We start from the raw sequence: 12,245 nt of genomic DNA, 5'->3' as shown, positions 1-12,245 counted from the left end.
TGTATCTTACCATTCAGTCCATCAGCAATTGGATGATAAAATACATTGAATCCTAACCTATATTATTTCTTTGCTAGCTGTAATATAGACACCTCAATCACACAGCATTATCTATCTGCTAGTAATGTCTCTTTTTTTTAATCCTGTGTGGTAACAAGTCTGGTTTACGGCTCATGTCTGCTTTCCTTGGTCTATTCAACAAATAATTCATTTTGTAATAGACCTAATTGGCCATTTTTAAGAACTTGCAAAATGACCATGAGTTTTGGGGTGTTGGCCACCTCAATTAAGTTACTGTCTACTGTCAAGGGCGGGGGCAGAGGCAGGGCCTGGTTTAAAGTCCCCTCTCCATTGGTGTGGAGAGGGTGGTCCAGCATGGTGACCCCAGCCCACCAGCAGTGCCCAGCCGAGGCCAGAAGGCTCCAAAGGCTTTGCCTTGCTGTCTTCTGCCCAGGAGAAGGCAAAGTCCCTCCACAAGTTCCAGCCCTTGACTGAGTTCAGCCACCAGAGAGATAAAGGGAGAGGAGGGGGCTGCTGCCATTTCCCCTTTGTCTCCCCCGTGGCAGGCACAATCTTGGGAAGCCATCACTTTGCCATTTTGAGTTTCTCTTTGTTCCCTGGGAGTCTGGGAGATTCCAGCAACTTCCTAAAAAACTGGTGCTCTTACTGATACGTTTTGCCTGTTGCTATTTTGGGGTTTTTTAAGTAAACTGTTATTTTTCCACATTGCTGGAAAGGGATTGGTTAAAACTAAGGGGAAGTAATTCATTTTAGAGCGTTCCCCTAAATTGCCTTCTTAAACCAAGGTTGGTCAAGCAGGACCTGCCTTTCACAAGCTCATGCTGGCTGGGCCTGATTCCCTGGCTGTCCTATAGGTGCCATGTGATGTCATTTAAGATTATACGCTCCATGACCTTCCTCAGTACAAAAAGTTCTAATTGCTATTATAGTGCACTATTTATTAATTGGTATTTTCAAAACTAGCTTAATAATTGTCAAGAAGAGACTGGTTTTGGTCACCCACACTCATGACCATGGGCAAATCTCTTTCACTCAGCCCCAAGGAGTTACCACAAGAAGCATCCCCACTTAAAGGAAGAATCTCCACACATTCTCCTAAAAGGAATGTGCTGGAAATCCCTACCATAAAAAAGAGACCTTGGACTTTTATATGATAACGTGGTTGACTGTCATGACCTACATTGCTAGGCTAGCTCAGCAGAGCATAATTCATTTAAAATACATGATTAGTACTACCACTCATTGGTTCCTTTTATCAGGAAACATCTGTCTCCCATATCTATGCCAGTGCCAGTTCCCATCAGGAAACACCAGTTTCTTAACATCCTCACATTGTTTAATTTTGAGGTGTTTCAGTCAGGCTGATATCAGCATCCTTTAACATCAAAAACAACATGGCCACCCTCCCTCCATCACTGGTGATTTTTGCAAGTAGGGTGAAGTTCAAGCTGTTTCAGCCCCACCTAAACAAAAAGAACATCCTGTTAAGTTCACAAATTTTCAATTTTAGTACTTACGTCAAAAAGTTTTGAAATTCCATTTCAACAAGGATGTTTGATGCAGGCCTACAGCTGCAGATTTCCACTTATTACACTTCACAGTAACAACAGCAAAATGTTGAAGTACTAAGGCCTGAACAACAGACCTTGGGCCAAAGCTGACCTCTAGATGAACCTTCCAACCAAATGTTGTATGTATCTGTTCATTGGCAAAACATGCTTTCAGTATTTACAACCCAGGCAAGGCCAAATCTAGCCTTGGTTGGGAGTAGAGGATTAAAGACAACTCCCTTGGTTCGTCCTTGAGCCCTGGCCAGGCTTTGAAAGAAACCCAGCAGGAGAAAGAAAAAAACAGATGTTCCTGCACTAGAAGTTATGGTAGCTTGTTTATTTAGCAGAGTAAAAATGGGATTCTCTCACAGCTAAGTCGGAAGCTTCATTTCCTGTGGGTGGAAGCACCTGCAGGATTTCCCAGTTACCAGGAGTGGTTCTCCAGTCCTTTGCTGTGACAGTAGGTTCCCCCAGCTGATGCTTAAATTATCTTATATTTTTGTAATTCTTTGCAGTTTCATATTGTATTAAATTACCCTTATTCCTTAAGTTGGTGTCTGTGTCTTTTCTGACCCTGCCCACGGCAAAACAAATTTAGAAACACAACGAAACAAGCATCAATCTCTGAATGTGCCTTAAATCTTAGTGGGAACTCAGTAATTCTGCAGTTCAGAAATTACAATTTTGTAATTGCATTTTAGGACTTTTTCAGGGGATAGTACAAAAATCAAAAATCAAGGAAAAGGCATGCCATGGCAGCTGGCAATGGTCCTAATCTGCTCTCCTAAAGCTACTAATTGCACCCAGCAACACTGTCATAAGTGTCATGGGAACTGTGGTCATAGTCAAGAGGTCAAGAATAAAGAAGTCATTCTTTCATTCTTCTCACCACAAATGAGCTAATGGAGATAAACACCATTCCACATACCAACAACCAGAAGCACTAGATACAGAAAAATCAGAATTTGTCATAAGCAACACCTAAACTGAGGTCCAAGAGGTTATTCTGAAAGGTAAAAGGGACTCTTCTGCAAGCACATCAGGCATTTGGAGGAACCATGCTTCACAAGGAATTTTAACATTCTAGTTCTCCACGGCACCAAGCAACATACCAACACCAGCAAAAGCGATGCCATTGTTCAGAACAAAATTAAATCTTCAAGATTGTATTTGATTGCTTCATTGTATCGACCAAGCATTTATTGCTTTTGAATAATAGCTGTAAGCCTGAGAAAGCAATTTTCAGCAGAAAAGATTTGTGGGGAAAAGGCATTAATAACACAGGGACTGGATTCATCAGGCAAATTGACGTCACCAAATATTCCATTCGGAATCCTACAGATGAAAGCTTTTCTAATGGTAGCATCGGACCCCTTTATACAGGAATATCCTTGCCTCTGCAGAAAAGTTCACGTATATAACTGAAACACATGGCTGTAAGTATTATCTATAGCTCATGCCTTCCTGGTTGTGAATATCACTATGATGGAAGAAAATGATGAAAGAAGATTACTATGATGGAAGAAGATTACTATGATGGAAGCTAAAGATGAAGCAGAGTCCTAAGCTGCCTTGTCTTGGATGGAACAACATTTTTAGAAAATACCTACACCCCTGCACTTCAACTGCAAATTTCTATCTATTACCATCACACTGGTCTGCCAGTGGACATTGTCAGCACAAAAGACACAAACACCAACTTTAAGAAATAAGTGTAATTTACTATAGTTTATAACCACCAAGAATTACAAAAATGTAAAGCTAAACAATGCACGTAATCGCTACTACAGAAGATTACCTATAGTAATTAAGAAAGGTACATCACCTAATATTTTATTATCATCCAGATCTGCACTTCAGCTGGGGAGCTCCAGCCACAGCCAAGGACACAAGAGCCACTCCTGGTAACTGGGAAATTCTTCAGGCACATCCACCCACAGGCAAGGTCTCCGTCTTTGCTGTGAGAGGGTCCAGCTTCCATGCTGGTGAATAAACAAGCTTCCATACCTTCTCTGCAGGACCATCTGGTTTCATTCTCCTCCTGAGTTCCACCCAAAGCCTGGCCAGGGCTCAAGGGGGAACCAAGGGATTTGGCTTTGACCATGTACCTCCAAACAAGGCCAGGTATCTGATTTCGTGGCCTCTAAACAAAGGAAGAAGTACATTGTGATCACACTACGTGTTTCACTCGTGATCACGCATCTTTCAGTAATACATGGATACAAATATTATACAGTGTTTGGTTGGAAGGTTCATTGAGAGTCAACTTCAGCTCAGGGCCTTTTGTTCAGGCCTCAGTGCTTCACAGAAATAAGCGGAGAAACCATGAACATGCTTCAGCCTCTGAGGAATTTCCAAATTCTTTTCAAGTTTCAATGCACATTTAAAGAACTGTCCTAAATCCCCAGTAGTTGTAGACATCCTCTTCTAGAAGTATTGATCCCTAATCATCCATCCAAAGCCTATAGACCACTCATTGGAGACAAGCTTGCAATCTATGTACGAGATTCTGACTGAAGTGCAAATTAAGACGTTAATTGAATTTCAGTCATTGAAATCTTTCACAAGCACATACTAGAAGACCTCTTTGGCATATCTGCATTTTATGGAGACCATTTCTATCCAGCATGAAGGCATAGCACTACCTTCAAGGTCACAGGAGTGTTTTTAAAAAGTCTCTTTAAAAATCTTCTGATTGGTGAAGTTTCCTACCTGCTATAATATCAATCCTTCCATTAAATTAGCTTCCTTGAAATTCCTCAAAGTAAAAATTCATGCAGCATTTTTGCTCTACATTTCCACTGCCCTATGCAGTTTTGAAACTCCTGAGAACTTGAATTGCTTGTGTTTATCAGAAAGACAAATAATAGTCAGAAACATGATAGTAGTGTCTAACAATCAAATGGGTGAAAAAATAAAAATCCATTCCCTGTCAGCAATGGGAAATTACTACAGTTCTTTGAAAAACAGCATGTAACAGTATTGAATATGGCTTAGAAATGCTTTGAGTAACAACAGCAGGTTGGTAAGTTTCTATTTTCCTTAACCCTATTTTCTTCCCCATTTCCATCTCTTCAGTTGCACTTATGCTGCCACTTGTGGTACTTCAGGATGAATCAAATTAGACAATAAAATGGAATCCACAATTTCACTTTAAAAAGGAAAAAAAAATCACTTCAGCAATCTTGTGTGTCTCTTCAGACAGATGTGGAGGAACAGGAGCTCCTCACTGGTCTTGGCTCCTAGAAGGGACAACAGTCAATAAGCTTCAAGTGCTGCTTTTACCAAAGCAGCAATGACCCATACCAACAATACCACCAGAGTCTCCTATGTCCTGATTACCGGTGCTTTATCAAAAGATCCCCTGGCAGATTTTGAATTCCAATTTCCTGTGCAGCACCAGTCTCCTTTCATCAGTTCACTTTAACAGTTTAAAAAGGCAAAGATTAGCATTACCTAATGCTAAAAACCATAACGGGTATTTTCACCATTTTTCCTCGCTTTTCTTTTTTCTTTCCTTTTAAGTCACCAGCAGGCTCTCATAGCTATGCTTAGCAAAGCAGAAGCTCCTCTAGGCATCAAGAGAATTGAACTGCACCTTCTTGTCTTTCTGCTCCCTCTTTTACTCCTTTTGCTGTGTCTTCATCCATGCCTTTTAATTTATGGGGTGGGGAGTACTGCTCTGCCTCTGACAACTGTTAATCTTCAACACAAAGAAGAAAGGCTCAACATCAATGTAACAGGTTAATTATTACAAGACCACAAATCCTATGATAGTCTCACATCCCCAATGCACTGATATGACATTCATGGCTGCAGCAAATGAAACCGAACAAAAAAAGGCAAATAAAACAGATGGGAGAGGCTGATTTGTGTAAATTTTAGAAACACAAAAATATTCTCCTACCGAAACACCTTAGCCTGCAAAAAACAATCCAAGTCAGCAATTTGTTGGGTTCTAAAGAGTCCGTATTTGAGGGAGAGCCTCCTGAAAATCAGAGTATTTTAGTGATTTACAACTACTTTTTTGAAGATTAGTAGGAAGGGGGAAGAGCAAAAAAGCATCTGTGTTTTAAACAGAATTTGGAATCATAACAATAAAAATAAAACTTCCAAAAATTCCAGCAGACCAGTGAACTGGAGAAAGTTTTAGCTTTTATTTAGAACAAAACACCCCATAACAGACTTGACATAAAGCATGCTGTAATGTTTTCTGCCTTCTGTCAAGACATCAGACAATGTATTTTTTTCTGGGGGAAAAATACTGTTTAAGTTCAAACTACGAAGAGATCTGGATCCTTGAACTCTGCCTCCTAAATCACTGCAGTGAGCCACACAAACACACTGAATTAACGGGTCCTGGTAAACATCTTGGGAACCACAGCAGTGAATTTTCCAAGACCTTGCACCTTGAGACCCAGGGGAACTTTTATGCTGGCACAGGCATCAAGAGTAAAGGATTTAATTTTGCAGACAGTAATAAAAAAGCAACCATTATCACAAGTCTGTTTTCTCTGCCAGGAATATCTGTTTGCATGTTTTGGGACATCAGTTGGCCAGTTCAAGGGAACAGGGTGATAAGAGCCCAGTAGGAGTTTTTGATGTTTGTAACAAGTTTTACTCCCATCATTCTCAGACGAATATTTTCTCAGGAGAAAATATTTACCAGGAGTCATGTCGAGCTGGGTTCGTCTTATTCTATTTTTAAGTCCTCCCAGGAGGCTAGTTAAGAGCAGGGAAATGCCCAAAGTTACCACGGAGCTCCTAGAAAGAGTTGAGTCAGCCCCTAACAACTTCTAGGAAAACAACTGCCAGCATTCCTATGGGCTTCTGAAACACATTCGGTGCTCCGGCAGAAAATCTACCCACGTTCTACCTGATGCCTCCGGTTTTCATTGATGCCACGGACCAACAAAGCATGGGAAGAAAGCTGCTACACATTGATGGGGTACTTGCACTATTTTCTCATATTTCCATCTGCCTCTGCAGATGGAATAAATAATTCTATCAGCTACACTACTCAGACAACCCAAAGCAGAAATAGCGAGCCTATACCTCTTTAAATGCGTTCTGGTTTTGTTGGTTTTTTTTTTCTTTGATAGTATAAACAATTTTATCAGTTATATCATAAAACACGACTGCAGGTGTCCCTCTTACACAAAGCAGAGCACTGGCTCCTTACCGCACATCTTGTGATGCCTATCTGAGAGGCTGAAGCACAAAAATCACTAACGCTGGACTTTCATCGCAGAATTTAAACACAGGACACTCGAAGCAGCCAATCTTCAACCCTGACAGCGATTACTTTCTCTTGTCAGTTTTGTTCCTCTTCGAGGGAGAGGAAGAGGGAGGGATTTCCTCGTTTGTTGTTGTTTTAGGTGTTTTTAGTATCTTTCAACCGCATCTCCCTGCACTGTCATACCCTACGGAGAAACAGCAAAAACAAACCTCTGCCTCCTTAAGGTGATCGGGGCGGGGGATGCGTTCCGGAGCCTGCGCATCGCATTGTCCTTGTTCAGGCAGGACTCGCAGGACTCTCTCGCTAATTGATGGTAATTGTTTCTGCGAGACCAGCAGCGGACGAGCCGCCGGGCCCCGCGCTCCGCCGCCCCACCGAGCCCGCGGCCCCCGCTCGCTGCTGCTGCTGCGGCCTCCCCGCTCCCGGGCCCGGCCACCGAGAGGGCTCCGCCCGCCCCGAGCCCTCCGCAGGGCCAGCAGCTCCCGGGGAGCGGCTCCTGGCAGCCCCGGGGGCCGGAGGGGAAGGGAAGGGAGGACAGCACGGCCCGGCCCCACCGCCCCGCTCCCTCCCCTCCCTCCTCGCCGCCGCACGTCCTCACCGAGCCCAGGCAGCGACTCGTCCGGAGCCCCGAGTGCCGGCCCCGATGGGAGACGGAAGGAGAGCCCGGCTGGGCAGCGGGGCGGGAGCTGCGGGCAGCGGGGGCGGCGCGTCCTGCCCTGCCCGGCCCTGCCCGCCCGGCGGCTCTGCGGGATCGGGGCCGCGCTGCCCCGGGGCTCACCCGGCGATAGATTGAGCCTCCTGGTCCTCAGATCCCTCCAGGCTAAGCCCCTCCTTCCTGCCCCTTTCCCTGCCTCCCTTCCTGCCTCCTCAGCTCTCCGGAGAACTCCCACAGCTCCCTGCTTCGAGCGCGTCACGTTTTTTTTTTTAAGAAAAATAGAGTGGTTCTTTCACATTCCCCCGAGGACTGAGGGCCAATTGAGACCTCAGTTAGAAGAAATGTTATAAAAGAATCGTTTTAATAATATAAAAGAGGTGGTTATGATTACAAGTAGAAAATTGTGAAGTGTAACGTATGGGAATGCCAGGAGTGCTGTGTTTAAAATATGCAGCAGAAACCTCGCCAAGAAGCTAATGAATGTCTTATGTTTTGTTCCAGAAACTCTGGAGATCATCATGCAGAGCAGCTATGCTGCTTGGAAACCCCCTACCCGTCCCACCTTGATTGGAATAGCAAGGATTCCAATCAGTAGAGCTCAGTAGAGATGCCCCAATTGTCTTAAAGTAGGAATACTGATGAAGTTATTTATTTAACTAGCAAAACGAGTTACGGTGAAGGTTAGATTTAAGAGCAGGCATATTATGCATAAAATGTAGAAGAACTTACATAACCGTGACCCAGCATCAAAAGGATGGATTTTGTTTACGAAGTAAAATGTGCTAGGAGGAGTAATTCCCTGTTTTCCTGGCGCCAAAATAAAGAAGCATCTGCTTATTCACATTGTGTGGAAAAGTCAGTGTCTGTAAAGGAGAGAGAGAGTACACTGGGCTTCACACCTGTGAAGTGTCCCAAGGTTTTGGAGGGCACAGCCTCCTTTTATCCTAAACTCCTGACTGTGTGTTGCTGTGTTCCTTTCCTCATTGGCTGAGGTATTAGGAAAGCATGGATTTCCTGAACCACCTACTACATATTCCCTCTTGAACATGCATGGTCATTTTCCCCTCAAGTTTGGAAGTTCAGGCTTCAGAGTTCCAAAACAGACATCCTCCTATTATTCTCAACTCAGAAAATCAAACTGCCTGGGTCCAGCTGTCTGGCTTCTGTAACTTGCTCAGCTTGGTGTTCATAAAGACAAAGATCCATTCCCCCTAAAGGCCCCCACAGCCACTCTTCCAGAACCTGACTGGTTCTTTCAGTCATTCCTGGAGACAATAATGCCCTATTTCTTCTATCCTTAGTGAAGACCCCCACCCATCGAGTTGTTTGCGAAGATATTAGCATATATGTTTCCTATCAACATAAAATTGATGTTGGATAAGTTTCTTTCATGCCATTTGCTCATACAACTGGAGACTAATAAAAATTCACTGGAGTTATCCCAGTGCATCCTGCACCATCATGAAGTAATGCCTGTTTCTTAAAACTACATTGGTGTTAGGGAGTTCTATTCCTGCATTTTGGTGACAACTCAACAATGCTGAAGTCTGACATTCTGAGGATGTGAAGAACAGTGGCACAGGTGAGGATGGGGCAGGCAAATTTCCTTATCAAGCAGCCAACAAGTGATACTACAGATAAGGTATTTAAAGTTGCTGGGCTAACACAGCTGGCCTATGACTGGCAGTCAATAACTTCACCATATAAAAGCCTGGTCCTTTTTTTTTTTAAGAAATTTTCTGTTACAGTTTTGAAGTATTAGAAAGCAGGCATTCCTTGTCACCTGGAGAATATTTCCTCTAATTAGGTGTGTCAGGACACTTTACAGCAAAGCAGTCATTCCACCATGCTCATACATATGGATTACAGTGTACTTCCTGGCTAAGACATGATCATCACATTTCCTAGAACCAATTTCCATGCATCTCCCTCTTACTGGAAGTCCTCTTATAAGGACTTGTAGAGGGTTATCTGAAGGGGTTTCTGGTGGTCCCACTCACCAAGTGCCCACAGTGTTACAGATGACCATGTCTTGACCTTCTCTTAGGGCATGTACTGTTGCTTCCTATTACATGGCTGTGCCACAAAAGCCACTATATCCCTCATTATGTGTTTATCCACTGGTTCCAGCTACATTTAGCATCTTGTGTGTCTACTTTTACATTCTGTTATCTGCTTCTTTGAGACACACTGTTCCTTTCTTTGGGCTAATAAAGCATCATTGTGTCCTGTCCCTGGCTAGGGCTGTGCAGAAGCCTGAGCACCAAGGAGTTCGTGTTCTGCTGTGTCTGAAACAGCAGCAGTAGCCACTGTAGTGCAAGTGGGCAGAGTGGAACAGGATGTGGTAGGAGAGGAAATCTGCATGTAGGAGGAGCAGCACCTTTCTGGGGCCCACTTCCCTGTTCTGAGACTACACCCAAAAAACAGTGCCAGTACCAAGATGAAGTCAAGAAGCAGGCATGAACTGTTGACCAAAGCATTGAGACCACCAAAGACCCCCTCAAAAATCCCACAACCCACTTCTAGAGATATCCTACAGAGAGATCTAGATTGACTGGAGAGCTTTCACAGTCATCCACCTCTATGAGTATATCAAGAGCAAGTTCTGGATTCATCACCTGGGATAGGGTAATCCTGGTTACATGTACAAATTGGGGACTGTAAGGAGTTAAAAAGCACAGTTGCCTATCTGAAACACTGTTCAAGGCTAGGGAAGGACTTGCAACAGGATAAATGTTGTCATCTTACTGCTTAAGTCCCATACCTTCTCAGTGAGTGCTCACATGCAGCTCCTCACAGCACTGACCTTCTTCTTCTTCTTCTTCTTCTTCTTCTCCTTCTTCTTCTTCACAGCACAGCCAACAAACTCCATCTCTCCCCTCACCCAGCTAACCCACTCTTTTGTAGCACTCGTCTTCTTATTGGACACGGCTGTGGCCTATGAAGGGCAGGCCTGTTCCTAATCTTTGGTGATTAGTGCAGCTGCAACTCCTCAGGTGTGAGATTGCCTTCTGCACCATTCTCTCACATTCTATCCCTCCACAGATAAACACAAAAAGAAGGAATTTACAACAGGAAGGCTCCCATTCCAGGCCTGGTGGAGGCTTTATCTGGTTAGCACATCCTGGTCAATGCATCCAGACACAAACTTCTGTTGTGGCAAGCTGTGTGAAAGGAAACAACTACTCATACACATACAACCGGTCAAACAAAGATCACCCCATATTATGGACAGACAGTACCTGCAACCAACAGAAGCCCCTCAAAGCCTTGGAGGAAGCATTCTCAGAAAGAGGACCTTGCCTACCCTCACTTTTGCATGCCATGAAGACACCCCCAACCTCACTTCGTGTGTAAATTAGGAACACGAACACACCTCCATTGATACTCAGAACTTGGACTGTATAAAGGTGGGACCACCAAAAGAACAAGTATCACCCCACCACTGAGAAGCCCAGGGTGAGCAAGGAGCAATGGGACACCCCTGGCTCCATGGATGGTGGATCTGCTTGATATCTCTCTCTCTCTCTCCTCCTCTCTCCTCTGTTTTCTAGTTCTTTTTCCATCTCCCTACCTCATGTTTGTTAAATAAAGTCCATGTAGTTGACTCCAGCATATAGTCTCATTTGCACCTTAATTCAGGCAGAGTCATCTCTCACTAGTAAATCTCTTAATTCAGGCAGAGTCATCTCTCACTAGTAGCGGGGATGTGAGGCTGAAGAAAAGGCCCTTGAAAAGAGTTCTGGTGATTTGGATTGATAGCAAGTTGGGTATGAATCAACAGAGTTCCCAGGCAGCCAAAAGGGCCAACCACATCCTGGGGTGGATATCAAGCACAGCACTTTGAGCCTTTTGAGGGAGGTGATTGTCTTGCTCTACTCTGTATTGGTGTGACCCCACCACTGTAGGGAGAGTTGTGTGTGAGTTTTAGGCAACCCAATATAAGAATAACATCAAATTACTAGAGAGTGACCAGAAGAGGGTGACCAGGGTGGTGAATGGCCTCAACTGTAACCTTTGTGAAGAGTGGCAGAGGCCACTTCATTTCTTCAGCTTGGAGAAGACTGAGGGGTGTCCCCATGGCAGCCTACAACTTCCTTGAGAGGGATGTATGAATGAGTATTTTGGCTGCTTAAAGAATCATCATCATCAAAGTCATTAGTAACAGAGATTTTAATATATATTTTGAAAGTGTGGCTTTCAGATGAGAGAATTCAGTGGCAAAGTTTACTACTACATAGAATAAAGCATACAAAGAAAAATTGCATCCAAAAATGTTTAAAATAATTTTCACAGACTCTGGGTTACAAAAGGATGGGAGTGCTAAAGATTAAGGGAGACATACCCATTGGGTCACAATATTCAGAATGGATCCCCTTGCCAAACTTAGCCTCAGGCTTGCTCAAGAGTTTTATGTCTAAAAGATTTAGAAGCACTTAATCATTATTTTAACACTTAGAAAATTATTCAATAGAGTTTGCCATAGGTAGAGTAACTGAACTATAAATCTAAGCTGGCAATTTTCATATAGTACTTGCCCTAAGGGATCTAAAGCCAATCAGACACTCAGACACACAGACAGAAGGCAACATGTACAAAGGTTCCTATTAAAAATTCCCCCCACGCCGAGGTCAGTGAAGGAATGCCCTTGCATCTCTGAGCAAGCTGAGCATTGAAGAGTGGTGGATCAACACAGGCCCCCTTTCAACACAGCTTCCAGAGATGGTCCTCCAAGTACCAGCGTGAGAGCTGGCAGCTCTGAGAGCTGTCCCACCTGGAG

At 43.7% G+C, this 12,245-nt stretch overlaps 1 protein-coding gene across 16 annotated transcripts in view; it reads right to left on the bottom strand.

Annotated features, from left to right (window-relative positions):
* RESF1 (retroelement silencing factor 1) overlaps positions 1–12,245 on the bottom strand; it is a 52,828-nt gene that overhangs the window by 37,982 nt on the left and 2,601 nt on the right. For 12 of the 16 annotated variants that reach the window (XR_013182299.1, XR_013182300.1, XR_013182302.1 and 9 more), the window contains exon 1: positions 7,409–7,652. The exons of 2 other annotated variants lie outside the window; for them this stretch is intronic. The gene's annotated coding sequence lies outside the window, so the exon portion shown is untranslated. Of the gene's footprint in view, positions 1–6,753; positions 6,995–7,019; positions 7,319–7,408; positions 7,653–12,245 lie in introns of those variants that run through there. 2 more of the 16 variants (XM_054631654.2, XM_054631657.2) reach the window with 2 other exon arrangements.

The sequence above is a fragment of the Agelaius phoeniceus genome, chromosome 5 (genome assembly GCF_051311805.1).
Source record: "Agelaius phoeniceus isolate bAgePho1 chromosome 5, bAgePho1.hap1, whole genome shotgun sequence".
NCBI classification, from domain to species: domain Eukaryota; kingdom Metazoa; phylum Chordata; class Aves; order Passeriformes; family Icteridae; genus Agelaius; species Agelaius phoeniceus.
The sequence above is the reverse complement of the archived record's forward strand: the minus strand, read 5'-3'. Positions and strand labels throughout refer to the sequence as shown.